At 41.2% G+C, this 26878-nt stretch overlaps 1 long non-coding RNA gene across 3 annotated transcripts in view; it reads right to left on the bottom strand.

Annotated features, from left to right (window-relative positions):
- Positions 1-2202: 2202 nt before the first annotated feature.
- Positions 2203-26878, bottom strand: part of LOC126961466 (uncharacterized) — a 151928-nt gene continuing 127252 nt past the window's right edge. For all 3 annotated transcript variants that reach the window (XR_007728311.1, XR_007728310.1, XR_007728309.1), the window contains one exon: positions 2203-3148. This is a non-coding gene — a long non-coding RNA (uncharacterized LOC126961466). The remainder of the gene's footprint in view (positions 3149-26878) is intronic.

The raw sequence follows: 26878 nt of genomic DNA, 5'->3' as shown, positions 1-26878 counted from the left end.
TATGCTGGGCTTAATACCTAGGTGATAGGTGGATAGGTGCAGCAAACCACCATGGCACACGTTTACCTATGCAACGAACCTGCACATTCTGTACATGTGCCCCAGAACTTAAAAAAAACCAAAATAATTAAAAAATTAAAAAATGAAATGAGAAAAGTGAGGCTCAGAGATGGAATAAGACCAAGTTAAAGAGTTATAACATGGCTGGGCATGGTGGCTCACGCCTGTAATCCCAGCACTTCGGGAGGCTGAGGCAGGTGGATCACGAGATCAGGAGATGGAGGCCATCCTGGCTAACACAGTGAAATTCCATCTCTACTAAAAATAAAAAAAAATTAGCCGGGTGTGGTGGCGGGCACCTGTAGTCCCAGCTTCTCGGGAGACTGAGGCAGGAGAATGGCCTGAACCCGGGAGGCAGAGCTTGCAGTGAGCTGAGATCCGGCCACTGCACTCCAGCCTGGGCGACGAGTGAGACTCCGTCTCAAAACAAAAACAAAAAAGTTACAACGTGACTGAGCTGGGATTCGAACCTGGTTTTCCAAAGCTGCATATCTGTTCTTCTGCATCTTTCCCCAAGCTGTGTGCATTTTTGCATTTTTTTTTCACAGCTGTATTCCAAATTGAGCACAGTGCCTGTCACGTTGAGGGCACTCAGTAATTTTGTGAAATGACTAAGTGAAACATAGAACGTGTACATCAGCTGGGTGCGGTGGCTCACGCCTGTAATCCCAGCACTTTGGGAGGCCGAGGCGGGCGGATCACAAGGTCAGGAGATCGAGACCATCCTGGCTAACACGGTGAAACCCCGTCTCTACTAAAAATTACAAAAATTTAGCCGGGCATGGTGGAGGGCACCTGTAGTCCCAGCTACTCGGGAGGTTGAGGCAGGAGAATGGCGTGAACCCGGGAGGCGGAGCTTGCATTGAGCCAAGATCAGGCCACTGCCCTCCAGCCTGGGTGACAGAGCAAGACTACGTCTCAAAAAAAAAAGAATGTGTACATCAGTGACTAACAAGGCAGGGTGGCAGAAGGAAGGGTATTTGATACATTCTAAGTCTCTTATCAAAGAAATGCTTATCACGTTGTCCAGGAAATTCTGTGGAGTTTTGTGTTGAAGAGATTTTCCCCTTTCTGCTTTCCTTTCTATTTAGTGAAGGACTATTGTTCCAACAATAGAGGTAGAAATCCAGGCCACAGGGGTGAAATGCTACCCAATAAAAGCTTATTTGGCCAAAGGAAGTAGGAGAAATGTTACGGAGAATCTTTCTGAGTCTTTTTCTCTGGGTCCATAAGCACAACATTGTACAGCGTGCTTCTCTGGGCCCCCAGCCGCATTATTTATGGAATCACTGCATCCTGTCCTTACTCTAAAGTCCTTACCCAAAACGCCTTTGCCTTTTGTTTGACCTTGAAAGCAATGCAGGGCCTCTCCAATGAATGTCTTAGGCCACAGCCCAAATGCAAAATACCTTTCCTTTTATATTTATTAAGGATGCCATTTGTCATAGATGACCATCCGCTAATGCATACTATTGGCTTTAATTGGATTGGATTCTTGGTTATGCCACAAATATTGATTAAATAGCTTTTATGAACAAGGGAGGACATTATTAATTTTCCTTTAGATGGCAGAGAAAACCTGTTGTCATATGAAGTTCCCCTAACTGAGTTCGAGTCCTGCCTCTGCCATCCATGACTGTAGGATCTGGGCTACTGAGCATCTCACTTTGAACATCTGTAAAGTTCAGATATTCACTGGATCTTGGCCTGTGTCCTAACTGTGCGTTAGGGGATATTTGGGGATCTGTGGGAGTGTATGGGACCATTACAAGGACTGCAGGTTGCTACTGGCATTTAGTGCCCGGGACCAGGGATGATAATGCCGTGGATTATGGGGCCCAGTTCCCCACAACAAGAACATATTCTAACCAAGATTGTAACTGTGTCTCCACTGAGAAACACTGATTGAAATCATCTGCAGCTTCAGTGTTCCTTAATTTCAGAACAGCGACTGAGAGGCAAATTATAGTTCTGTTAATTTTGACAAAGTCAACAAGCAGTGATGTTAAATATAGGCAAGCCGCTGGCAAGATGCCTTCCAAGGAGCAAGAACAAAAGAAATGGGAGTATTAAATACTGGTAGTCTTTGCAATGCATGCTGGCAAAGAAGTTGCTAAAATATCATTCATTTTGTAGCCCATTTTCTATTAATTATCTTAGATACTTTGTAAAGCAATAGCTTGAATGCCACATGGAATATTAATTCTGCTAATGAATTCAGTGACTGTTTTCCCCAGCTTGTCACTCGAAGCTTATCTTCATACTGCTTTAGTTCACATGAAAGAGCCATAGACTTGGTAAGCTTGCCTTCATACCACTGAATTTCTTTTATTACAGAAGAGCTATATGCTCCAGACTTACTGCTGCCTAATAATTTTATTTTGCCATTAAAGCTAATTGTCAATAAGGGTAATGAAAATGACTCCCAGACATTTCAGTAATTTGCAACATCATGAGCCTGGTGATAGCATGATGCTGGCTGGCGGTACCATCCCGGGCCAGCTCTGTTGCTGTTCACGAGGCATTCCCTCTGGAACAGGTCCATTCGTAGCCCGCTGTGCCTGGTGGGATTATAGGGTTCCAAAGCTGTTCTCAGACAATACAATCTATTTTTAAAACATTGACATATGCAAAAATGTTGTTATTGACCAAATCAACGTTTCAACATCTTTCTCCCATGTCACTCAGTTGGAGCATATTTGAACCAACCTGCTCTTCTCACGTTTGGGAGTGGGGCTAGGAGTGGAATTTCGGGGGTTTTGTTTTCCCCAGTTTTTAGGACTCCCTGGCCTCATTTTCTTATTTTCTGTGGACTCAGATATCCATTAGCCTCAACCGTGTTAGACTTGAGCCGTGTGTGGCGGCTCTCTTACCACAATCAAAGCTGGATTTTGTTTTGAGCAGCCATGAGTGCAGCTGCAGGTGATGATGGATGGTGACTGGTCATGATCAGTTACGACAAGCTGTTCCCTCATTTTCCAGCCTCTCTTGCAGAGAAAATTTGCCGTGTTAACTAGCTCTGGCCAATGAGATCTTGAAATCTAAAGGTAATTCTTCTGGAGGGATTTCTGAGAAAGCTTCTCTTTATCTGAAACACAAACAAACAAAAGGAGGGAACAGATGAGGCTTTGCCTTTCCCCTTCAGTGTGAACACAATGCCTGGAGATGCAGCAGCCATTTTGTGACTAGTAGGTGGAGCAGAATAATATAAATAACCTCATTCCTTGATGGCATCTTTCAGCACCTGTCTTGACTACCTGTCCAACTCAGGACTCCTTGGAATGTGAAAAAAATCAACCCCTATTTGTTTGCATCATTATAGTAAAATATTCTTTTATTCACAAATATAAACCTTATTGATAATACTATGTTTTGTGCTCAGCTGAAGATATAGTGGTGAGGATCTTGGAAATTTGGGGATGAGAATGTTGCTGACAGCAGTATTATGTAGTGAGGTTAACTTTAACATTTTAAAACTCTTGTAGGTGAAACATTCCGTCTTTCTCCAGCTGATGGAGACTTGGGTGCATCAAGCATGTTTGGGTAAAGTAGGGACTTTTTCATCTTCCCAGATGTGCTTCAAGAAGCAAAACCAACTGTTAAAGGATGAGAATGTGAAAATGTCAGGATTGGACATCTCCAAGCTATCGCTTCCATAAGAAAATGGCGCAACTGGGAGAAGGAAGGAAAATATATGTTTGATGGATTTAATTTAATTTAATTAACATATGGAGATCCAGTTGCGAGTTGAGTGGTATTCATATTCAGTTGAGTCATATTATTCAAATGACTAGAGAGGGTTATAATGGTGCTTCCCAGTGGAAATAATTTACATTTTTATTCTTGGGTTTCAAAGTATCCTGGAAAAAGCAATGGACCGAGAGTCAACATTTCTGAATCCTATTTTTAACTCACAATTTTACTTAGTCTCTCTGAGTGTCAGTTTCTCAACTACAAAATGTGGATAATAACTCATGTTTACTGTAAAGCAGACAACTTTACAGAATTGCTACAGAAATCAAGGGAGATGAAATGTATAAAATTCCACTTGAAAGTATATTTACTATGCAAATGTAAGATGCCATCAACATCATCATAACCATATCATTCCAAATTTTACAAAACAGATGTGGTCATTATTGCCATTTTAACAATTTGACTTTGAAGACAACCTTTGGTTTATTTCCACTTAGGTAAGCACCTTCCAGGGCAGGTAATCTACCAAAAGATAGATGTTGATGCTTTGGGATTTAAATATCCTGACTTTCCATGCACGTGGCTAATGGAGACAACCATTGGTATATTTCTGCACTCGACTGTATCAAAGCTAAACAGTGCCTTAGTATCTCTAATTTCAAGTCTAGTAAGGTGTTATGGCAAAGAATACCACTTAAATAGCATGTACAATTTAAGAAAGGGTTAAGAAAATATAAACAACAAGATATATCTATTTGTGCCAATGACTTTCATGTGAGAAAATACTCTCTGTTCTTTTTAAACATTTTCTTTATTTGAATTTTTTTTTTTTTTTTTTTTTGGTGGAGTCAGAGTCTTGCTATGTTGCCCAGGCTGGTCTTGAACTTCTGGCCTCACGTGATCCTCCAGCTTTGGCCTGAAAAGTGCTGGAATTACAGGCATGAGCCACCACACCTGGCCCCTCTTTACTCTTCTTATGGTAGTTTCCCCTTGTCCACAGGTGACACGTTCCAAGATCCCTTGTGGATGCCTGAAACCTTGTATAGTACCGAACCCTATAGAGACTATGTTTTTTCCTATGCATACACACCTGTGCTAAAGTCTAATTTATAAATTTGGCACAGTGGGCCGGACACAGTGGCTCACGTCTGTAATCCCAGCACTTTGGGAGGCCGAGGCGGGTGGATCACGGCATCAGGAGATTGAGACCATCCTGGCTAACACGGTGAAACCCTGTCTCTACTAAAAAAAAAAAAAAAATTAGCTGGGCCTGGTGGCGGGAGCCAGTAGTCCCAGCTACTTGGGAGGCTGAGGCAGGAGAATGGTGTGAATCCAGGAGGTGGAGCTTGCAGTGAGCCGAGGTCGCACCACTGCACTCCAGCCTGGGCGACAGAGCGAGACTCCATCTGGAAAAAAAAATAATTGGACACAGTAAAGAGATTAACTATAATAATGCATGATATAATAGAACAATTATAATAATATGCTGTAATAAAATTTTGTGACTGTCGTCTCCTCTCTCAAAGTATCTTATTGTACTGTATTCATCATTCTTGTGATCTGTCAATCTGATCTCCGAGATGGTGACTAATGGATGAGCAGTGTCTACAGCACAGATCCACTGGACAAAGGGAAGACTCGTGTTCTGAGTGGTACAAACCATGCAGGGTGAGATTTCATCACAATACTAAGAACACTGTTCAGTTTAAAACTGATGAATTATTTATTTGGGAGATTTTCCATTTAATATTCCTGACAGCTCTTGTCCTTGGGTCACTGAAACCTTGGAAGTGAAGTCTTGGATAAGGGAGGCCTACTGTATGGAAAAAGAAGACGAGCAAAAAAAAAAAAAAAAAAAAAAGAGAGAGAAAGAAGAAAGTTACAATCCCACCCACCCTTAGTAAACATTCCCAATGCCTTAATGTAAGTTCCCAGCCTCTGGACTTCTGTGCAAGAGTTTTTGTGCTTTGAGTCATGTGGTTCCGCAACCCTGGCCATTGCTGGGAATCAGGTGTCTGTGACGGTCCCAGAGGCAGAAATATATAGATTGGACACCAGGAAGCCAGAGGTCTCTGAAATGATTTGGGGTGGGGAATTTAACCAGAAAGGGTGCTCTATCCTGAGCGCTTTGCTTTCTTCTTTTGGAGCTAGGACAGAAGAAAAACAAAGCTAGATGTGAAGAGTAGAGAATTACAGAGGTGAAGAAATACAGAGAGGAAGCAGGGAGCCAAGGCCCTGGGGCAATAGCAGTGGGGAGTAAGCAGAAACCACACGTTAGAAAGCACAGGCCGAGAGGCATGTGGAGTCATTTGGCAGTGGCCGAAGTAAGGGAAAGAGCAAAAGGAACTGCATCCTGTAGGTAATAGAATAAAGCCGGGAAGCTCTAAGGCGATGACAAGGCAAACTGTCACATGGCCATCTATTCCTGGTTTGCCAGATGGGAGCATAGAGCCACTGCTGTGTTCTGAACAGGATGAGGTCACTGCATAAAGCCTGAATGCACCTCATTCAAAGTTTCCTTTTCTTTCTTCCTCTTGTATGTCCTCTGATGTAACCTAAACCCCCCTCTGTTCCAGTCATCCCCTCCAAAATATGAATATAGTCGCCTTTATGTATACGTGTATAAATGGATACATGGATGCATGTATATATGTATAAATGGATACATGGATACATGTATATATGCACCTATTTTGATTGTTAGTATTTTAAATGGGAGCAGCCGTTTGTCCTGTTTGGTAATATTTCCTCCTTACATATGAGTGTATCATGAATATCTTACCATATTAACGAATATAATTCTATCATTTTTAATTGTGTATTGGATGCTTGCAGAAAACTTCCCCTTCTGTCCTATCATACAGAAAAATTACAGATATAATGACAGGATATTAAAATGAGCTGTGCTCCAAAATAGGAAAGGGTATCATCATGGACAGAAATGGACGCATCCCAAAGCGTTTTTTTTGTTTTGTTTTGTTTTGTTTTTTAAAGTAGCAGTGAGGAGAGGGTGAAACTTTGTGGTTCAATGGGAACCAGAAATCCACACCATTCATTAAGGGAAGCCATGCCTAGGGATGCTTTGTGAGACTGAAAGGTGAGACCATGCTTCATGCTAGAGAATAGAGGCAGAAAAATAGACTGGAGTTACAGCTTGGGATGAAGCAATTGCCAGGGGCCAGGAGAATAAATAGATTCTGTCTCAAACTGGGAACTAGATTCCTGTGACTTTAAGCCTGAGGCTGTGTTAGATACTCCTACCAGTCAGGAAACCACAAAGATCATGGGATCTCTGTGTCAGGAACTGGGATCAAAGAGCCTTCCAGTGCTGTCTACTAGGGTTCTAGGAACATTATGTTGGGAACCAGGGGCAGAGATGAAATATACATTCTTGTGATTTTTCCTCTAATTTCAGTCTTGAGGTCTGTCTTTGGAAAGTGACCATAAACTGTAGCCCTCCCCTGACTGGAATCCAAGGAGTTTGGTCATGGATGTTTACAGTGTGCCTTTCGTGGGATACTTCTTTATCCTGGTGGATGGTTTAATGCCTAAGTGTCCAACCTGTGACCAGGTGTCCCTCTCACAGGAAACCTGTTTCTATTGGCAGATGCCCTTGTGGTTCTCCTCTGACTTGTGTCCAGTTTATTCTTACCCCGGTAGCCACTCTCTAGGAGAGCCCTGACTGGGAAAGAAGTCAGGTTCCAGTGTGTGTTGATCAGGTGAGACAGAGGAAGCAGCACAAAAAAACATAGGAAGTAACAGAAGCAGTGTGTTACTTACAGATCCATGAGAGAGGAGGGACGCTGAGGAAAGACAAATAGAAGATTGCAGAGGGAGGGACAGGAGGAGACTGGGGGTGGGGGTGCTTGGGGGAGGGGCCAGGCATCATCATGCTCAACCAGCAGGTGGTGAGAGAGGGGGGGGGGAGAGAGAGAGAGAGAGAGAGAGAACAAACCTGTGTGCCAAAGTCTTTACTGGGGTCCAGGACTTTACTCAAATGGTTTTCCTGTGGGGAGTTCTAATTGGTGGGTTTAGAGAAAGTGGACATGAGTCTCTAGGGACCATACTGTGACTTTGCACTTAGGAGTGATCACTGTAGCATATCTACACAGTCTATGAAGTTGTGGGGTCATTGGGATGAGTCTGGTATGTTGTATCTACATGTCCCTTAGGGAGATGGTTGTACAGGGCAGATATCTGGATTGACCACATGATCTAACCTAGAGCACGTTCCATGTGCGCTTGAGAAGAATGTGTATTCTGCTACTTCTGGATAGAATCTTCCATGTATGTCTGTTAAGTCTATTTGGTCTAAAGTGTCATTCATGTCCTCTATTACCTCATTCCTCTTCTGTCTGAAAGTTTTATCCAAGATTGAAAATGGAGCATTGAAATCTCCTATTATTATTGTGAGGCTCTCTATTTCTCCCTTCAGCTCTGCCAATGTTTGCCTCATACATTTGGGTGCCCTGATGCTGGGTCCATATTTATTTATAATTGTTATTATCTTCCTAGTGAATTTATCCTTTTATCATTGAATAATATCCTAATTTTTCTGTGGTAATTTTTAATTTAAAGTCTATTTTGTCCGATGTAAGTGTGCTCTCTTTGGTTGCCATTTGCATAGAACATCTTTTCCAGCCTTTCACTTCGGCCCATGTGTGTTCTTAAATCTACAGTGAATCCTTCATAAACAGTTCCAGTGCTCCAGGTGCCTGTCATGCTTCTTGGCCTCTGGAGCTTTTGTGTAAGAGTTTTTGTGTTTCGCATCATGTAGTTCTGCAACCCTGGCCATTGCTGGGAACCAGGTGTCTGTGACAGTCCCAAAGGCAGAAATAGATAGCATATAGTTGGATCTTGTTTGTTTTATTAAAAATTTATTCAGCCATGATGTATGTCTTTTGATTGAGAAGTTTAATCCATTTACATTTAAATTTCTTACTTACACGTAGGGACTTTCTATTGTCATTTCATTAATTATTTTCTGTCTTGTAGCTTTTTTGTTCATCTTTTCCTCTCTTACTGTATTCCTTTGTATGTTGATTTTTTTTGTAGTGACATGCTTTGTTTCCTTTTTCATTTTCCTTTGTGTATCTTCTATAGGTATTTTATTTGGAGTTACCATGGAACTTACATAAAACATCTTATAATTGTAACAATCAATTTCAAGCTGGTAACAATCTAACTTTAATTGTGTATAAAAACTACTCTTTTACTTCTCTCTAGTTCTATACTTTGTTATTAAAATCACAAATGACAGCTTTTAGGATTGTGTGTCCTTTAACAAGTTTGTATAGTTATAGTTTCTTTAATATACTTTTGTATTTCTTCTTCTTCCTTCTTCTTCTTCCTTCCTCTTCCTTCTTCTTCTTCCTTCCTCTTCCTTCTTCTTCTTCCTTCCTCTTCCTTCTTCTTCTTCCTTCCTCTTCCTTCTTCTTCTTCCTTCCTCTTCCTTCTTCTTCTTCCTCCTTCTTCCTCCTCCTTCTTCCTCCTTCTTCCTCCTCCTTCTTCCTCCTTCTTCCTCCTTCTTCCTCCTTCTTCTTCCTCCTTCTTCCTCCTTCTTCTTCCTCCTTCTTCCTCCTTCTTCTTCCTTCTTCTTCCCCCCCTTCTTCTTCCTTCTTCTTCCTTCCTCCTTCTTCTTCCTTCTTCTTCCTCCTCCTTCTTCCTTCTTCTTCCTCCTCCTTCTCCCTCCTCCTTCTTCCTTCTCCTTCTCCTTCTCCCTTCTCCTTCTCCCTCCTTCTCCCTTCTCCTTCTCCCTCCTTCTCCCTTCTCCTTCTCCCTCCTTCTCCCTCCTTCTCCCTCCTTCTTCTCCTTCTTCTCCTCCTCCTCCTCCTCCTCCTCCTCCTTCTCCTTCTCCTTCTCCTTCTTCTTCTTCTTCTTCCTCCTGATGGATTCTTGCTCTGTTGCCCAGGCTGGAGTGCAGTGGTGTGATCTTGGCTCACTGCAACCTCTGCCTCCCAGGTTCAAGTGATTCTCCTGCCTCAGCCTCCTGAGCAGCTGGTGTTACAGGCGCGCGCCACCACGCCTAGCTAATTTTTGTATTTTTAGTAGAGAAGGGGTTTCACCATGTTAACCAGGATGGTCTCGATCTCCTGACCTCGTGATCTGCCCACCTCGGCCTCCCATAGTGCTGGGATTACAGGCGTGAACCACTGCACCCGGCCTTTGTATTTCAACTTCTACACCAGAATTAAAAGTGATTTATATACTACCATTGCAATGTGGAAGTATTCTGTATTTTATACATTTACTTTTACCAGTGTCCTTTATACTTTCATATGATTTCGTGTTGCTGTCTGGCTTCCTTTCATCTCAAGTTGAACAACTTCCTTTAGCCTTTCTTGTAGGGCTGATCTAGTGGTAATGAACTTTCTCAGGTGGGAAAGTCTTTATTTCTCCTTCAATTTCAAAGGATAGTTTTGTCATCCTCTTTAGAATTACTAATACAAAAATAGTATTGTTGGTTTGCAGTTTTTTTTCTTTCAGCACTTTGAGTATATCATCCCACTGCCTTGTGGCCTGCAAGGTTTCTATTGAGAAATTTACTAGTAGTCTTAAGTATGTGCCCTTATATGTGATAAATCACTTTTCTCTTGCTGCTTTCAAAATTTTGTCTTTGTTTTTTGACAATTTGACTGTAATGTTTCTTCATGTTGACTTCTTTGGGATCATCCTAGTTGGAATCTTTTGGGCTTCTGAGATCTGGATGTCAATTTCCTTTCCCAGATTTGAAATTGTTATCTATTTTTCTTAGATGGGCTTTCTGCTTCTTTCTCTCTTTCTTCCTCTTCTGTTACTTCCATTATGCATATATTGGTTCCTCTGATGGAGTCCCATAAATTCCTTAGGGAATTTTATTCTGATAAATTTATCCTTTTTACAGTTTTTTCTTTTTGCTCCTTTGATTAGATCATTTCAAGAGACTTATCTTTGAGTTCCCTGATTTTTTTCTTCTGCTTGATCAGGTCTGCTGTTGAGTCTCTCTAGGAAAGTTTTTGATTCAATTATTCTATTTTCCAGCTCAAAAACTTGTTTGATTCTTTTAAATATTTTCTACCTCTGTGTTAATGTTCTCATTTTGTTTATTCACCATTTTCTGGAGCTAATTGAGCAACTTTATGGTGCTTCTTTTAAATTCATTGTAAGGTAATTCACATCTACATTCCTTTAGTGTCAATTTCTAGAGATTGGTTTTGTTTCTTTGATTGGGCCATGCTTTCCTGTTTTGTCATATGCCTTGTAACAGCTCCCTCTCTCAGTCTTTATGAACTGGCTTCATACAGAGAAAGACCTTCACCAATCAGCCTGGCTAGAGACTTTAGGAGCTCTCACACCTTCTCTGTAGATATGCCTTCTCTGTCTCTGTGCATGTAAATGCCCAATTAGAAGGATTTTCTGGTTTGTTTTTTTGGGAGCATATAATCTCTTACTCCCTCTGGTGTAAGCCTCCCATACTGAAGTTTCTCTGGAACTGGAATTTACACAAGCCTCCCAACTCCGTTTTGTCATCAACAACTTCCAGGCTTCTAGAGTGTGCCTGTTCCTGTCAGAGCTTTGAGTCAGATGAGACAGAAACCAGTCTCTTGGGAAACCCCTGGAAAAGCAGTAACATTGGATATACATTCCAACTCTCCCTCCTTAGGGAGAAGCCAGGAGTTGGGAGGTTTTTTCTTGCTCATTCCATCCTGACGTCAGTTGAGTATGTGCTAGTCCAAACTTTACATTTGTTTTTTGTTTGTTTGTTTTTTGAGACAGGGTCTCGCTCTGTCACCCAGGCTAGAGTGTAGTTGCCAGTTACTACCTCCACCATGTAGGTTCAAGCAATCCTCCTGCCTCAGACTCACGAGTAGCTGGGATTACACGTGTGAGGCACCACGCCCAGCTAATTTTTGTATTTTTAGTAGAGACAGGGTTTCACCATGTTGGCCAGGCTGGTGTCACACTCCTGACCTCAAGTGATCCACCCACCTCGGCCTTCCAAAGTGCTAGGATTACAGGTGTGAGCCACCACGCCTGGTTCTCAGTGCCCTCCTGGCTCTCTCTCGTGTCAATGCTTAGATTCAGGTAGGATAGAAACCAGTTTCTTGGGCAACCCCCCGAAAGTCTGCATGTTGGATATATGTTTCAATCTTCTCTTTCCCTCCCCAGGGAGAAGCCAGGTGCTAAAGAGTTTCTTCCAATTACACTGCATTGAGCCGGGGAAAGGGACTATGGTGAGTAGTGCCACAAATTAACGTGGCTGATTTTGTGCATCTGGAGTGCAGGAACCTCATAACTTTTTTCAGGATTTCTCATGAAGGGAATTATTCTGTGTATTGTGGAATCAGTGTCTCCATGAGGAGAAGGAGGGTCTGAGGCTTCTTATTTTGCTATCTGGCTTGCTAGATACATAGTTTTAAACTTTCTTGTAATGTCATTAAAAAGCAGTGTTAAGCCGGGCACGGTGGCTCACGCCTGTAATCCCAGCACTTTGGGAGGCTGAGGCGGGCGGATCACGAAGTCAGGAGATTGAGACCATTCTGGCTTAACACGGTGAAACCCCGTCTCTACTAAAAATACAAAAAAAATGGACAGGCGTTGTGGCGGGTGCCTGTAGTCCCAGCTACTCGGGAGGCTGAGGCAGGAGAATGGCGTGAACCCGGGAGGTGGAGCTTGCAGTGAGCTGATATCACGCCACTGCACTCCAGCCTGGGCGACAGAGACTCCATCAAAAAAAAAAAAAGAAAAGTGATGTTAAAAACTTCTCTAGCAGCATCATGTAAAAAAGAAACAAGTGAAATTCATTTTAATAATATCTTCATTTAACTGAATATATCCTAACTACTACCATTTCAACATATAATCATTATAAAATTATTAATAAGATATTTTACATTCTTTATTTTGTAATGTTTTTAAAACACAGTGTCTATTTTACACTTAGAACACACTTTAGTTTGAATTAACCCCAGTTTATGTGTTCAACAATCACATGTGGCCAGTAGCTACTGTATTGGATAATGTAAATCTATAATACAGATATCTGTAATATAGATTTACTCCTATGAACAAATTTAAAAAGACAACCATAATACTAATTTAGGGCCATTCACAAAGGAGAAAACCTGAATGACCAAAAACATATGTAAAAGTATTTTTTTTTATAGATAGAGAAATAAGGTCAAAGAATAAGATACCATTTTATAGCTATTGAATTGTCAAGATGTTTAAGAGAAACAGAAGAAAATTATAAAACTTTTGGGTGGTTCTTTCTATGACTGCTTTTTTTTCAAACAGAAAAGAATATTTTTTCCTTCCACTTGATATGAATCTAATTTGCATTTCTGTCCTCACTGGAAATGATGACATGATGGAATGAGAAAATGAGTAATGATATGGTTACATTAGTTTGTTTCTTATACTTACGGATGAGCGTCTATAAATCAATCAAATGTTATCAGACTTTAGCTTTAAAAATGAAATTACTCAAATTCAGTTCATCAAGTTTTATAGACTTTAGCTATAAAAACAAAAATATGGTTTAGATTTTTATATATGAAAAGTTATTTTAGCATAGGCTTTCATTATATTCAAAGGATTATTTACGTCTCCGAGAGATTTTGACTTTTTGGTTGTTCTGACAGGTTGATTTTAAATTTCTCTCCAATTAATTTTTATTCTCCAGCGAATTTCCATCAATCTCTCAATTATAGCAAATGATCTGTATGCAACTACCTATAGAAATCAATCTTGGGAAGAATTCCTTTTTGGAAGGACTACCTTTAATTGCTGTCAGTATGTTTGAAATTTCAGATTTCTGCAGATTGAGCATTTTTTAGACAGCGGCTCACCTACAGAGGGTAAAATGTTTCCCGGCCACCAGCTTTAAGATCTGTCTGTATATCTACCTGTGGTTAGTCTTAGTCAAGCAGAACCATTGATGAGAACAAACATTTTTTTTTTTCTGTGATTGAATAAAAGGACTAGGGGAATTGCCCTTAAAATAAAGACAGAAAAAAGAAGGAAGCTGTTTTATTCCCTGGGTATTGTCATTGGAGAAGAGACCAGAGCACAATGGCCAAGCTGAAGAATGAGTGTCATTGAAGCAAGAAATCTGGGCCAGACCAGCCCGGGGCACAAGGGATTGTGGGTATCCAAGTCTTCTGAATGTCACTTAAAAGGGTTCCACCAGGCACACACACCTTAAAATGATGCTCCTAATTGTTCTTCCTTTCTTTTTTACTTTCACAAATCACAAAGATAAAGTTAGGAAAAAGCTCAGCAGGAAGAGCCAGCTGCTGAGCCTGTTATGAGAAGAAAGAGCTCGGTAGAATGCTAATTTTTCTTTATTATCTTACCCTCTACAAAAGGCCGGCGGGCAGGTGAACACTCTGCCGAGAGAATCTGTGGAGTTTTGATCAGGAGCAGCAGTCTGTCTGCTGTGATGGAATTATCTAAAAATCGCCATGAACAGAGTAGGAGAAAGAAACAGTAACTTATGTGATTTCCATCAATTCTCCAAGGCCATATATAGCCTGCCAGTGGATTGAGGAAAGATAACAGGCTCTGCTCTCCTTAGCTAGAGACACACGGCTTCCAGAACACAGGCACACTGAAGAGAAGCAGCAATGTGTATTATAATTATTTATGGGAAAGAAGACAGGTTTGGAATCAGGCTTCTATAGCAAAGGAGGTCTTTGCTACTGTGCTCCATTCTCTCTCTCTCTCTCTCTCTCTCACACACACACACACACACACACACCCACCCAGAGGACCTCGATCAACTGTTCAAAGCACAGTGGTCCAGATCTGCCACTCACGAAATGCAAATGCTGATGTTGGAGAAGAGTCAGGGAATAAGGATTCCCTGTTTAAAGAAAAAGGCAGGGAGTCTGTTTTTCTGAACCTCAGATTAGGAAGACAGAGAGAATCATCCATGTTTTTCTGCTCAGACCATATATCTAACCAGAAGGCTTTTGCACTGATTCTGTGTTTGACTGAAAATCATGCCAGGCAGGCCAACATTTCTTTTTTCTTTTTCTTTTCTTTTTTTTTGAGACAGAGTCTTGCTCTGTCACCCAGGCTAGAGTGCAGTGGTGCTATCTCGGCTCACTGCAACCTCCACCTCCCAGGTTCAAGTGATTCTCCTGCCTCAGCCTCCTGAGTAGCTGGGATTACAGGCACATGCCACCATGCCTGGCTAAGTTTTGTATTTTTAGTAGAGACGGGGTTTCACCATGTTGGTCAGGCTAGTCTCAAACTCCTGACCTTGTGATCCACCCACCTCGGCCTCCCAAAGTGCTGGGATTACAGGTGTGAGCCACCATGTGATGCTCGGCCATCAGCATTTCTTTGTCTCTGTGTTTCAAACAGTTCCCATGGGCTACTACCACTTTTCAGCTCAGAGAACTACCTCATCTCCAAAAGTTAAAAGTCACAGTCCCAGGGGCGCTTCAGGACAGTTACTAGTTTGTGCTTGGCCATGCACCTTTAGCGCTCAGTTCTGGCAACATCTTCTCTCCAAGCAAATTCACTGGCAGGACGAAGGGAGGAGGTGTTGCTATTCCCTGCCTCTGCCAGTCCCAGTTAAGATCATTCACCCTCAGTCCTGCCCCACTTACAAATCAATCTTGATGGAGGTAGAAAAATCCACTGCCAGAGTGGGCAGACCAGACTGAGAGATCCAGAATTAGAACTTGCTGTAAACTCACTCACTATCCTGGATTTCCTACGCATGCCCACGGGGTCAAAGATCTCCCTTGACCCCCAAGATATTGCTTACCCCTGTATAATCACTTTGCCTATTGTTAAAAATGCAGATTCCTGGATCTCACCCCAAACTTATTCAATACGGGTGGGCCTGGAAATCTGTATTTTAACCGAGGAAGACCAATAGCCTATAAGAAGGGATATGATGCAAGACTAAGAACACGAGCTCTGGAGAGATTCTCTGCTCCTTCCCTTCATCTTTGTGTAACCTTGGGGAAAATTACTTAACTTTCCTCTGGCCCATCGGTTAGATGGTGATAATCACCTTAATACCATCCCCATAGAAAGGATTAAATGAGTAAACCAATTGAAAGTACCTAGAATGGTGCCAGGCCCATAGCAAGGCTTGATAAATGCTAGTTATTCCTCATAATGTAATAAGCACCTCAGAGAATTCTTAGAATCAAGTTTGAGATCCACAGGTCCAGTGCGTTTATCTTGGATTATAAATCTACCTTTTGGCCGGACACAGTGGCTCATGCCTAGAATCTCAGCACTTTGGGAAGCTGAGGTGAGTGGATTGCTTGAAGCCAGGAATTCAAGATTGCAGTGAGCTATAATTGCGCCACTGTATTTCAGCCTGGGTGACAGAGCAAGACCCTGTCTCAAAAACAACAACAACAACAAAACAAATCTGCTTTTTGCTCAGCCCTCCTGAGTCCTCCTGGGTTTGGAGCTCTGTGTTGTCCTCTCAACCTGTTTCCCTTAAACTTAGACCCTCTTGACTCTCTGGTAAATCTTTCCTACCCTTCTCTGTGCATGCGGGGAATGGGTGTCTTACCCACTTCCTTCCTGTCCTTTAGTCAGAATGGACTGGTCATTGAGAACAGGAATGCTGCTGTCGGCTTGAGGAGTATCTGCTCCCCAAACGGGGAAAAATACATTTTCTGTATTTTGGCCCCAACCATAGGAAGTCCCTGATCATTCCATATAATTTGTCGTCAGTGACTGTTCCATCCTAGCCCAAACCGCTAGGCTTCTCTGGGCACAGGGCATTAGGAAAGGACCCCTTCCTGCTGGGCACGGTGGCTCATGCCGGTAATCCCAGCACTTTGGGAGGCCAAGGCAGGAGGATCACTTGAGGTCAGGAGCTTGAGACCAGTCTGGGCAACATGGAGAAACCCCGTCTCTGCTAAAAATACAAAAGCTAGCTGGTCTTGGCAGTACCTACCTGTAATCACAGCTACTCAGGAGGCTGAGGCACAAGAATCTCTTGAACTCAGGAGGCAGAGGTTGAAGTTAGCAGAGATCATACGGCTGCACTCCAGCCTGGGTGACAGGGTAAGACTCTGTCTCAAAAAAAAAAAAAAAAAAAAAAAAAAAAGACAGAGCCCTTCCCTTAGGGATCCAACCTCAGAGTGACCAACAGTCTAATTTTTCCCAGGACTGTCTTGATTCTAGCACTGAAAGTCTCGTGTCCCTGGAAATCTCTCAATCCCAGGTAAACCAGGTTGATTGGTCACCATGTCCCCTGTAGTTACTGGGTTGGGTCACTGGTAGACCAAGCAGAAATGCCTAACCTGATTCCCAGTTGCGAGAGAGTGACTGACCTGGGGCCTGGGCTTAGCCATAAAAAACCTGCCGAGGCACGGGCCGGGCGCGGTGGCTCACACCTATAATCTCAGCACTTTGGGAGGCCAAAGCAGGTGGATCACGAGGTCAGGAGATCGAGACCATCCTGGCTAACACGGTGAAACCCCATCTCTACTAAAAATACAAAAAAAAATTAGCTGGGCGTGGTGATGGGCACCTGTAGTCCCAGCTACTTGGGAGGCTGAGGCAGGAGAATGGTGTCAACCCGGGAGGTGGAGCTTGCAGTGAGCCAAGATCACGCCGCTGCACTCCAGCCTGTGCGACAGAGCGACACCCTGTCTCAAAAAAAAAAAAAAAAATCCTACAGAGGCATGAGTCTCAGACCAAGAGACACCTTAACTGTGTTGGTTTAGGACACCCAGGCCTGGAAAACATAATAGCACTCTATTTGCAAAGCTGTCGGAGCAGAGTTGTACCAAACTCTGTATGTTTTCTGTAACTCGATAGAGATCCGAGGAATCCCACACTATGGTACTTCAGGTAGGCACTCCAAGTTTGTATCCTCCAGTCTGCCAAGTTTTCTGATGTGAATAACAGCAGGAGCTATAAATATCAATTCTTCCCTGGGTCTAGAGATGTATAGACTGATTACAGTTGAGTTGAAGAATGGCAAAAAGGCTTGCTTTCCTAATTTTTCAGAAGAGATTTGGGAGGGAGAAAACAAGGATCTAGATTTTATAGAGCTGTAGAAATTACCAGTGTTGCCAAGGTAGTTAGTCAACACCCAAAGACAACACAAAATCTCACCCTGTGCTTGCATATATAGTCTTCTAGCCCCAGTAGGTGTGAGTAATAATACTGAAATGAAGGAAATTATTTGAAGGAAATTGCCTGAATGGGACTGTTACAAGAGCAGGGTAGGGCTTACTTAATTAAAGCACAGTTTAATTACTGCTATAACTTAAGGCAATGCTGTACTGTGCAATAAGATGAGAATATGAGAAGCTTGGGCCTTGTTGGATAACAATTAATTTCAAATAGTTTTTTGGGGGATGTTGGTAAAGCATGATTAAATACAAGAACAGGCTGATAAATGAATCATTAGGGAAGTGCATTTTTAACCAAATAGAAATTAGTCTAGGAAGAATAGAAAAAAGTCATTATAATTATCATGGTGTGGCCTTGTTAGGGAAGAGAGGGAGGATAGTCTCCAGGTCAGAATAACAGCCCAACCTAGCTTGAGCTCAGGTTCTGCCTCTTTGATGGAATCTCTGGTTCTCCTGGGAAGTGCCCACGAAGTAGTAAGCTCATTATAGCAGCGGGCTGCTCAGAAAAATCCCTGAACCTCCACTTTCCTTGGGCTCATACCCTGCTCCAAACCATCGGTATGCTCTGCTGTCTCCGAGAGGCCAGAGTCCTAGTGCAAAATCCGCATCAGGCCTCCCCTTCTCCTTGACTAATTTCTGGCAAGAACATTCTCTTTTCAGACTCCAGTCTTTCAGTTTTGTTTTTCATTTGTCAACTGGGAAGAGAAAAATCTTCTCTTACCAACCTCAAAATAAAACTGTAAGATAAAACAACATATGAAGGTATCGGTAAAGGAAGTTTTTTGTTTGTTTTGTTTTGTTTTGTTTGAGATGAAGTCTTCCTCTGTTGCCCAGGCTGGAGTGCAGTGGCACAGTCTTGGCTCACTGCAACCTCCGCCTCCTGGGTTCAAGCAATTCTATGCCTCAGCCTCCCAAGTAACTGGGATTACAGGCGCCTGCTACCACGCTTGGCTAATTTTTGTATTTTTAGTAGAGAGGGTCTCTCATCATGTTGGCCAGGCTGGTCTCGAACTCCTGACCTCAGGTGATCCACCTGCCTCGGCCTCTGAAAGTGCTTGGATTACAGGTGTGAGCCACTGTACTCAGCCAGGAAAAGGTTTTTCTAGTCAAACATGAAGATAAGACAGGAATATAAAATATTGTCTTTCATATAAGGGAATTGTCCAAGCTGAATGAGAATGAGAATAACAAAAAAGGAAGTCCTTAACCTGTTCAGAAATTTATGTACGTATCAGTATATTCAAAGAATTTCCATATACCCTTTATTCAAATTCACCAATTGTTTTTAACAGGTTGTTACCAAAACACCAGGGGTTCGCTCTAAGTCCTGCTGCTTGGTGCACAGAAAGTCAATCACTGAGACAATGGGTATTGCCAGGGAAGAAGGTTTTAATCGGGTGATGGGAGATCAATCTCAAATTCATCTCCATGACTGACTAAAACTAGGGATTTATATAGCAGGGAGGAAATGTAACAATGTGTGGGAAAACAGGAACCAGGGAAGGGATAAGGAAAAGAAGTTGTTCAACAGGAAGCAGGTGGTTACTTAGAAAAACAAGAATTAGGGCCAGGCGCCGTGGCTCACGCCTGTAATCGCAGCACTTTGGGAGGCCAAAGTGGGTGGATCACGAGGTCAGGAGATCGAGATCATCCTGGCTAACACAGTGAAACCCTGTCTCTACTAAAAATACAAAAAATTAGCCGGGTGTGGTGGTGGGCGCCTGTGGTCCCAGCTACTCAGGAGTCTGAGGCGGGAGAATGGTGGGAAGGCAGGAAGCGGAGCTTGCAGTGAGCTGAGATCGTGACACTGCACTTCAGCCTAGGCAATAGCGAGACGCCGTCTCAAAGAAGAAAAGAAAGGAAAAGAAAGGAAAAGAAAAGAAAAGAAAAACAGGAATTAGGGAGAAGTAAGAAAGCAATTATGAAGGATGAGGGGTCTGGCATCTCATGTCTGGATGTGGTGATCTGGTGAGTTTCAGTTCTTTGATACCTTTTGAGAGGCCTGAGGAAGGAACTCAGATAAAACAAATGTAAGTTTTAAACTTTAAGACCAGAAGGGTCAATTTCTATGTCTATCCAAAATAATCATCTATGGGACTATTGGGTCAGTTTCGATGTTACCTCATTTTTTCTCTCTCTCTCTCCACACAGGCATATACACACAAAACACACATTATTATATAGAGTAGGTTGACTATCACTGTGGTTAGAACATGTAACCACAGTAGTTACAATTTGGAAATTCAACATAGACATAGTAAATACTTTATCAAAGACATATTCCAATTTTGTTAATGGTTCTGATAAGAGCTTTATACCATTTTTTTTTCCCCCTCCACTTCAGGATACAGTCCAGGGTCAGGTATGATGTTAAATTGTCACATATCTTTATTTTCCTTTAATCTGGAATTGTCCTGTCTTTATTTTTCACAACTTCGGCACTTTTGAAGGCAACAGGCCAGTTATTTTACAGAATGTTTTTCAGTTTGGGTTTGTTTGATGTTTCTTCATGATTAGATTCAAGTTTTGCACTGATGGCCAGAATACAAAAAAAAAAAAAAAAAATCTGATATTGTATCCTCCTGGAGCATTGTATCTGCAGGTGCACAACACCCATCTGCCTCTCATTACCAGTGTTCATTTTGATCACTTAGTTTAGATGCTGTCCAGTTTATCCCACTGCATTATCACTATTTCCCCTTACAACCACAAAATATTCTGTAGGGAGGTGCAGAAAGACCACATAAATAAACTGCTCCTCATCAAACTCCCCTTCTACCTCAGATTTAGCATCTATTGTTGATTCTTACCCAAAACAATCTTCATTGTGATCGTTGCAAAATGATGGTTTTTAACTCCATTACTTCCTGCACTTTATCAGTTGGCAGGGAGTGATACAGTTAAAAATCACTAGTTTTATTTTTAATGAATGAGCTTTATGAATGGACTCTTCCTCCTCACTCTCCTTTCTCTTTTATCTATCTCTCTGCCTGGTTGTCTATCATCAGTATAGACTCAGGGTTCCTGTTCTGGTAAAGGATCATCATCCAGTACAGTTCTTATTACTTTCATGCTCAAATTCTCCTATCTATCTACTATCTAGCTATCTAATCTATCTACTTACATACCTTCCTATCTACCATCTATCTATTATTATTTTTTAGTTACATTTTTTTGAGACAGGGTCTTGCTCTGTTGCCCAGGCTGAAGTGCAATGGTGTGATCACAGCTCACTACAGCCTTGATTTCCCAGGCTCAAACGATTCTCCTACCTCAGCTTCCCAAGTAACTGGGAGTACAGGCATGTGCCTCTGCACCCAAATTTTTAAAATTTTTTTGTAGTGATGGGAGTCTTGCTGTGTTGCCCAGGCTGATCTGCAACTCCTAGGGTGCAAGCAATCCTCCTGCCTTGGCCCCACAAAGTGTTGGGATTACAGACATGAGCCACCATGCCTGGCCTTTAAAGTTCTTTATTATCAGTAAGGACTCATGGTTCATGAGTCATTTATTTACATGTTCATTCATAAATAAACATTCTGATGCCCCAATTTTTTTAAGTTTAGCCAATAAGAACTCCTTCAAAGTAGCCATGGTATTTAGAAATGAATATCTGGCTACTAGATGTTTTAATTGCTTTTAGGTCCTTTTAGCAGATAGTACTAGAAAATATTCATATATTTTAATATATTTGAAATATGAGTCTGTACTGATACCTCCAATTTCAACCCAGTCCCTCCATAGTGTTCTTTCTTGCCTTTCTCAACTCTACATTTTTATATCTTCCTTCTTCCACAGCGAGTATCCTGACGCCCAACAATATCATCATATACGCTGCTTTGCTCAATTCCACAATACATATAAAATGACTTCAGAATTTATATTCTTAAACCACTATGAAAACAAAAAAAATGAAACAAAACCCATAAAACCCTCTAAGAAGCTCAAGATTTGTTTGCAGTTTCCCCTAGACTGAGGGTATATAACTAAAGGACAGTGTTCAAATGTTCCCTCTATGTATTAATCTGTTCTCATATTGCTATAAAGACATACCTGAGATGGGGTAATTTATAAAGAAAAGAGGTTTAATTGGCATATGGTTCTGCAGGCTGTACAGTTCCCCTCTGCACTTCTGTTTCTGGGATTACAGGTGCCCGCCACCACACCTGGTTAAATTTTGTATTTGTATTAGAGACGGGGTTTCACCATGTTGGCCAGTCTAGTCTCAAACTCCTGACCTCATGATCTGCCCGCCTCAGCCTCCCAAAGTGTTAGGATTACAGGTATGAGCCACTGCGCCTGGCCCCTGCTTTCTTCTAGTACTTGCACGGTTTCATTTCTTATATTTAGAGCTCTGATCTTCCATGTGTGCATGTGTGTGTGCCTCTGTGTGTATGTGTGTGTGTGTGTATGAATGTGTGTGTGAATGTGTATGTGTTTGGTCTAAGGAATGGATCTAATTTTGTCTTTCTCCAAATGGCTACCAGTTGTCTCAATACCATTTATTTGAAAATCCACCTTTGCTCTAGTAATTTGAAATGTTCTTTTTATTATACTCTAGATTTCCATATGCAGTTAAGGTCTGGATTTTTATTCCACTCCCATTGGTCTGTTTGTCTATTTACATGCCAATACCACACTGCTTTAATTACGGAGGTTTTGTAGTATGTTTTACAACCTGAGAAGGGTGATCACTTTCAGTTCCTCCTTTTCAGAGCTTCCCTAGCTATTCTTGCTTATTTATTTTTCTATAAGAATGTTGTTACCACTTGCCTACCTTCAGAAGAAAAAAAAGCATATTTTTAAAACTGTGATTGTATTATATTTATAACTAAACTCAGGGAGAACTCACATCATTATGATGTTGAAATGTCCTATTCAGGAACAAGGAAGGTCTTTTACTTAGGAATTCATTAAAATTTGTATTAGAATTTTAAATTAATTAGAACTCTAAGTCCAATTGAATTAACATGGTATGATTAATATTAGAGGAATTATGATTATCATATGGACACATATGCACATCATATTCTCTCTCAAATGCAAGTTTACAGAATACACACAAACTCTAATGTATTTCCTTTGAACAGCAGCTTGTAGAAGAACTTAAAATTGTCCATTAAGCTATAAACATTTAACTTTCCTTCCAAAATGAAATAAAAATAACATAGGAGGCATGACCTTTTGCAAAATATGTGATTTGAAAAGCTCATTAAAAATGCAGGATGTTATTCTGCTCCTACAAACACTGACCTCAGATGAAGGGAGATTCTTCAAAACGGATAGAAAGATGAGAGCTGAATTGCTGATGACCTTGTACAGAATAGTTTCGTTCCTGAATGTGGAGGTTAGCAACTCTACGTTATTATTATATATAAAAACTTGTCATTTGTGTGAGAGAAGTACCTCCTTGCTCACAAAATCTGTTTTTTACTCTCGTGGTATGACTCATGAGAGGAATTTTAGAAAGAGCTTATTTTTGAACTTACCTTTGAAATTATTGTCATTCAGTACTGATTCACTATTGTGCTTGTGGCCATTTGATAGACTGCCACATAACCACTGGGATGCTGGGAAGACCATGTGGGCCTCACTGTCGCCAGGAGACAGAGGTCACCAAGCCAGTAAGTTCTTCCACCATGGATCATTAGGCACAAAAACAACCCATGCATAAAGCTCATTGTCTCAAGGGGCTTGACCACAAAGGAGTGAACTCTTAAAATGTTGAATGTCTAAACATTAAAATAAGATACCAAAAGCCCTGTGACATCCAGAAGGCTGTGGACTCTTGGCTTTAAATTTATGAGCTGTATTCATTTCTCCCCTCAATGTGATTTCCTGGGCAATTGCCTTACCCACTGATTTCTCTCATGAAATGTTACTTGCTATTTCTATTTCTTTCACTTGTTCTTTGCTCGTTAGCCCAGTAGTTTAAATGTTGGGTTCTATAGTCAGACATATATGGATTGAAACTCTCTCCGTCATGGTCCTGCCTGTGTACCTGGGTGAAGAACTTAACATTTCTTGTGGCTTCAGTTCCTCTATTGCAAAATTGGGACCATATTGGTAGTGACTTATGGAGTTAACGTGCAGATTAAAATAGATGCAATAGATGCATAAACATAGGCAAAGGGTAGTCCAAAGTGTTTGCTATATTGGCAATGAAGTCTAATATATACAGCTGTTTTTGTTATTTAATCTTTTGTTTGTTATTTAAAAATTTGTCGGTTACACAAAAAATTAGAGAAAATTTAGAAAATTTGAGGAAAACAATCAACAATAATCCTATTAATCAAAACAATCACTTCTGTCATTGTTGTATTGCTATTCATTCTTTTCAAAACAATGTTTTTTGAATTCTGTTTTCAATACTTGACATCTTTACATTGCCTTTAAAAAAATTGAGACAGGGTCTTGCTCTGTCATTCAGGCTGGAGTGTGATGGCGTGATCATAGCTCACTGTAACCTCTGACCTCCTGGGCCCTAATGATCCTTTTGCCTCAGCCTTTCAGGTAGCTGGGACTACAGGTGTGCACCACCATGCCTGGCTAATTTTTCCTTTTTCTTTTTTGTAGAGACAGGGTCTCACTATGTTGCCCGAGATAGTCTCAGGCTCCTGGGCTCAAGCAATCCTCCCACCTCAGGCTCCCAAAGTGCTGGGATTACAGGTGTGAGCCACAACACCCAGCCTACATTCTAATTTTTATGCTACAAAATAGTCTTTGTAATTATTTTTAATGACTACATGATAATTTTATTGAGAAAGTAGACACTAATTTACTTGTTGGCTGATATACTAATGAATATTTTGGTGATTTTAATTTTTTTCTGTTAGTAATATTTCTGTGCAATGATAAGTATGTTGCATAGATTTATTCCTCTCTATATTGTATTTTTCCCTGGGATATAATTATAGAAGTGAAATTACTGAGGCAAGGATAGATACTTTTCATGGCTCTAAACACATATTATAAATCATTTTACTAAAAGTATTATTTCAGTTTGCCATGTCACCAGCAAAAGTTAATTTGGAATAGTTTTTTTAATGACACAAGGATTTTTTTGTTTCTTAAATGTTTGCAAGAATTTAATACTGAAGGCATTGAAATATTCTATTGCACTTAGCCCTCTGATAACATTTCTTATTTTTCTCTTGGTTATTTGCTTAGTCTGCTGGGGCAGAGATCCCTGGCTGGGGCCCAGTATCCATTCTTCTCTTCTCCTTGGCAATAGAATTTTGGATGTTTAGCTTACATATAGCCAATGAATAAAGACTCCACTTTCCAGCTTGCTTTGCAGCTATGTGTAGCCATGTGAATCAGTATTGGTGAATGAAGAGTGTATTCGTATCTAGTAATAATATTATCACAATAGCAGCTTAAACAAAACCTATTTATTATCTCCACTTCTGTGAGTCAAGAGTGTGGACCTACATAACTGTTCTGTGCTTCAGCATATGTCTTAAAGCTGCCATCAAGGTGGCAGTCAGGTCTGGGGTCTCATCTGAGGTTGGACCGGGGAAGGATCCACTTTCAAGCTCAGGTGTTTGTTGGCAGGATTCAGTTCCTTGTGAACTGTCAGACTGAGGGTCTCTGATCTTTCCAGCTGCTGACTAGAAGCTATGCTTGGTTTCTTGTCACCTGGGCTGCTTCATACATGTCAGCTGAGGTCCTCTAAGCGAGCAAGCGAGAGCACTGTCACATTTCATCACCTTTAGCAGATCCTTTGTTAGAAACCAATCACAGGTCCTGCCCACAGTACAGGGGACAGGATTACAGAAGGCTTTTTGGGATATGTGAGAACCGTCTTTGAGTCTGTCTACCATAGGGTGGATGCAAAAGTGATATGCGTAACTTCTGGATATTGTCTTTAAAAGAAGAATTTGTGCCTTTTTTCTTACTTACTAAAATAAAAACTTGGTGACTGAAGACTCCACAGCCATTTGTGTCATAAAGTGGAAACCTCTTGCTGAGGATGGCAGAGCAATAAAATAACAGAGTTTAGGAGTCCTACAGTAGCTGGACTAAACTTCACTATTATTTTGGATTTTCTGTCATTTGAAGCCAAAATGAATCCTAATGGATAGAGAATTTATTGTGCCACTTTTAGTCATTTTATATGTTTATAAAATTATTCTAGTGAGATTTTCTCAAGTATTATTTTGTACTTTTAAATTATCAGCTTGTATTAAATATCTTGGCATCTGATATAGTACTATATATATTGTTATCTTTTTTCTTCATTACATTTTGTCTGAGGTTTATTAGTTATACAATTTTTTTCAATGACCCAGCATGCAGTTTGTTTTCTTTTCTTTTCTTTCTTTTTTTTTTTTTTTTTTTTTTTTTTCTGAGACGGAGTCTCACTGTGGAGTGCAGTGGCGCGATCTCGGCTCACTGCAAGCTCCGCCATTCTCCTGCCTCAGCATCCCAAGTAGCTGGGACTACAGGCGCCAGCTACCACACCCAGCTAATTTTTTTTTTTTTTTTTTTTTTTTTTTTTTGCATTTTTAGTAGAGTTGGGGTTTCACCATGTTAGCCAGGATGTTCTTGATCTCCTGACCTCATGATCCACCCGCCTTGGCCTCTCAAAGTGCTGGGATTACAGGTGTAAGCCACCGTGTCTGGCCGCATGTGGTTTATTTTCTTTTTCTTTCTTTTGTTTTTTTGTTTTTGTTTTTTTTTTTTTTTTGAGAAGGAGTCTTGCTCTGTCGCCCAGGCTGAAGTGCAGTGGCGCAATCTCGGCTCACTGCAAGCTCCACCTCCTGGGTTCACATCATTCTCCTGCCTCAACCTCCCAAGTAGCTGGGACTACAGGCGCCCGCCACCACGTGCTGCTAATTTTTTGTATTTTCAGTAGAGACGGGGTTTCACCGTGTTAGCCAGGATGGTCTCCATCTCCTGACATCGTGATCCACCTGCCTCAGCCTCCCAAAGTGCTGGGATTACAGGCGTGAGCCACCATGCCCGGCCATGTGGTTTATTTTCTAATGTGGGTTTGAATGAATGCAATACAG

This window comes from Macaca thibetana, chromosome 8 (assembly GCF_024542745.1).
Source record: "Macaca thibetana thibetana isolate TM-01 chromosome 8, ASM2454274v1, whole genome shotgun sequence".
Classification (NCBI taxonomy): Eukaryota; Metazoa; Chordata; class Mammalia; order Primates; family Cercopithecidae; genus Macaca; species Macaca thibetana.
This window is presented reverse-complemented; position numbering and strand designations above follow the sequence as displayed.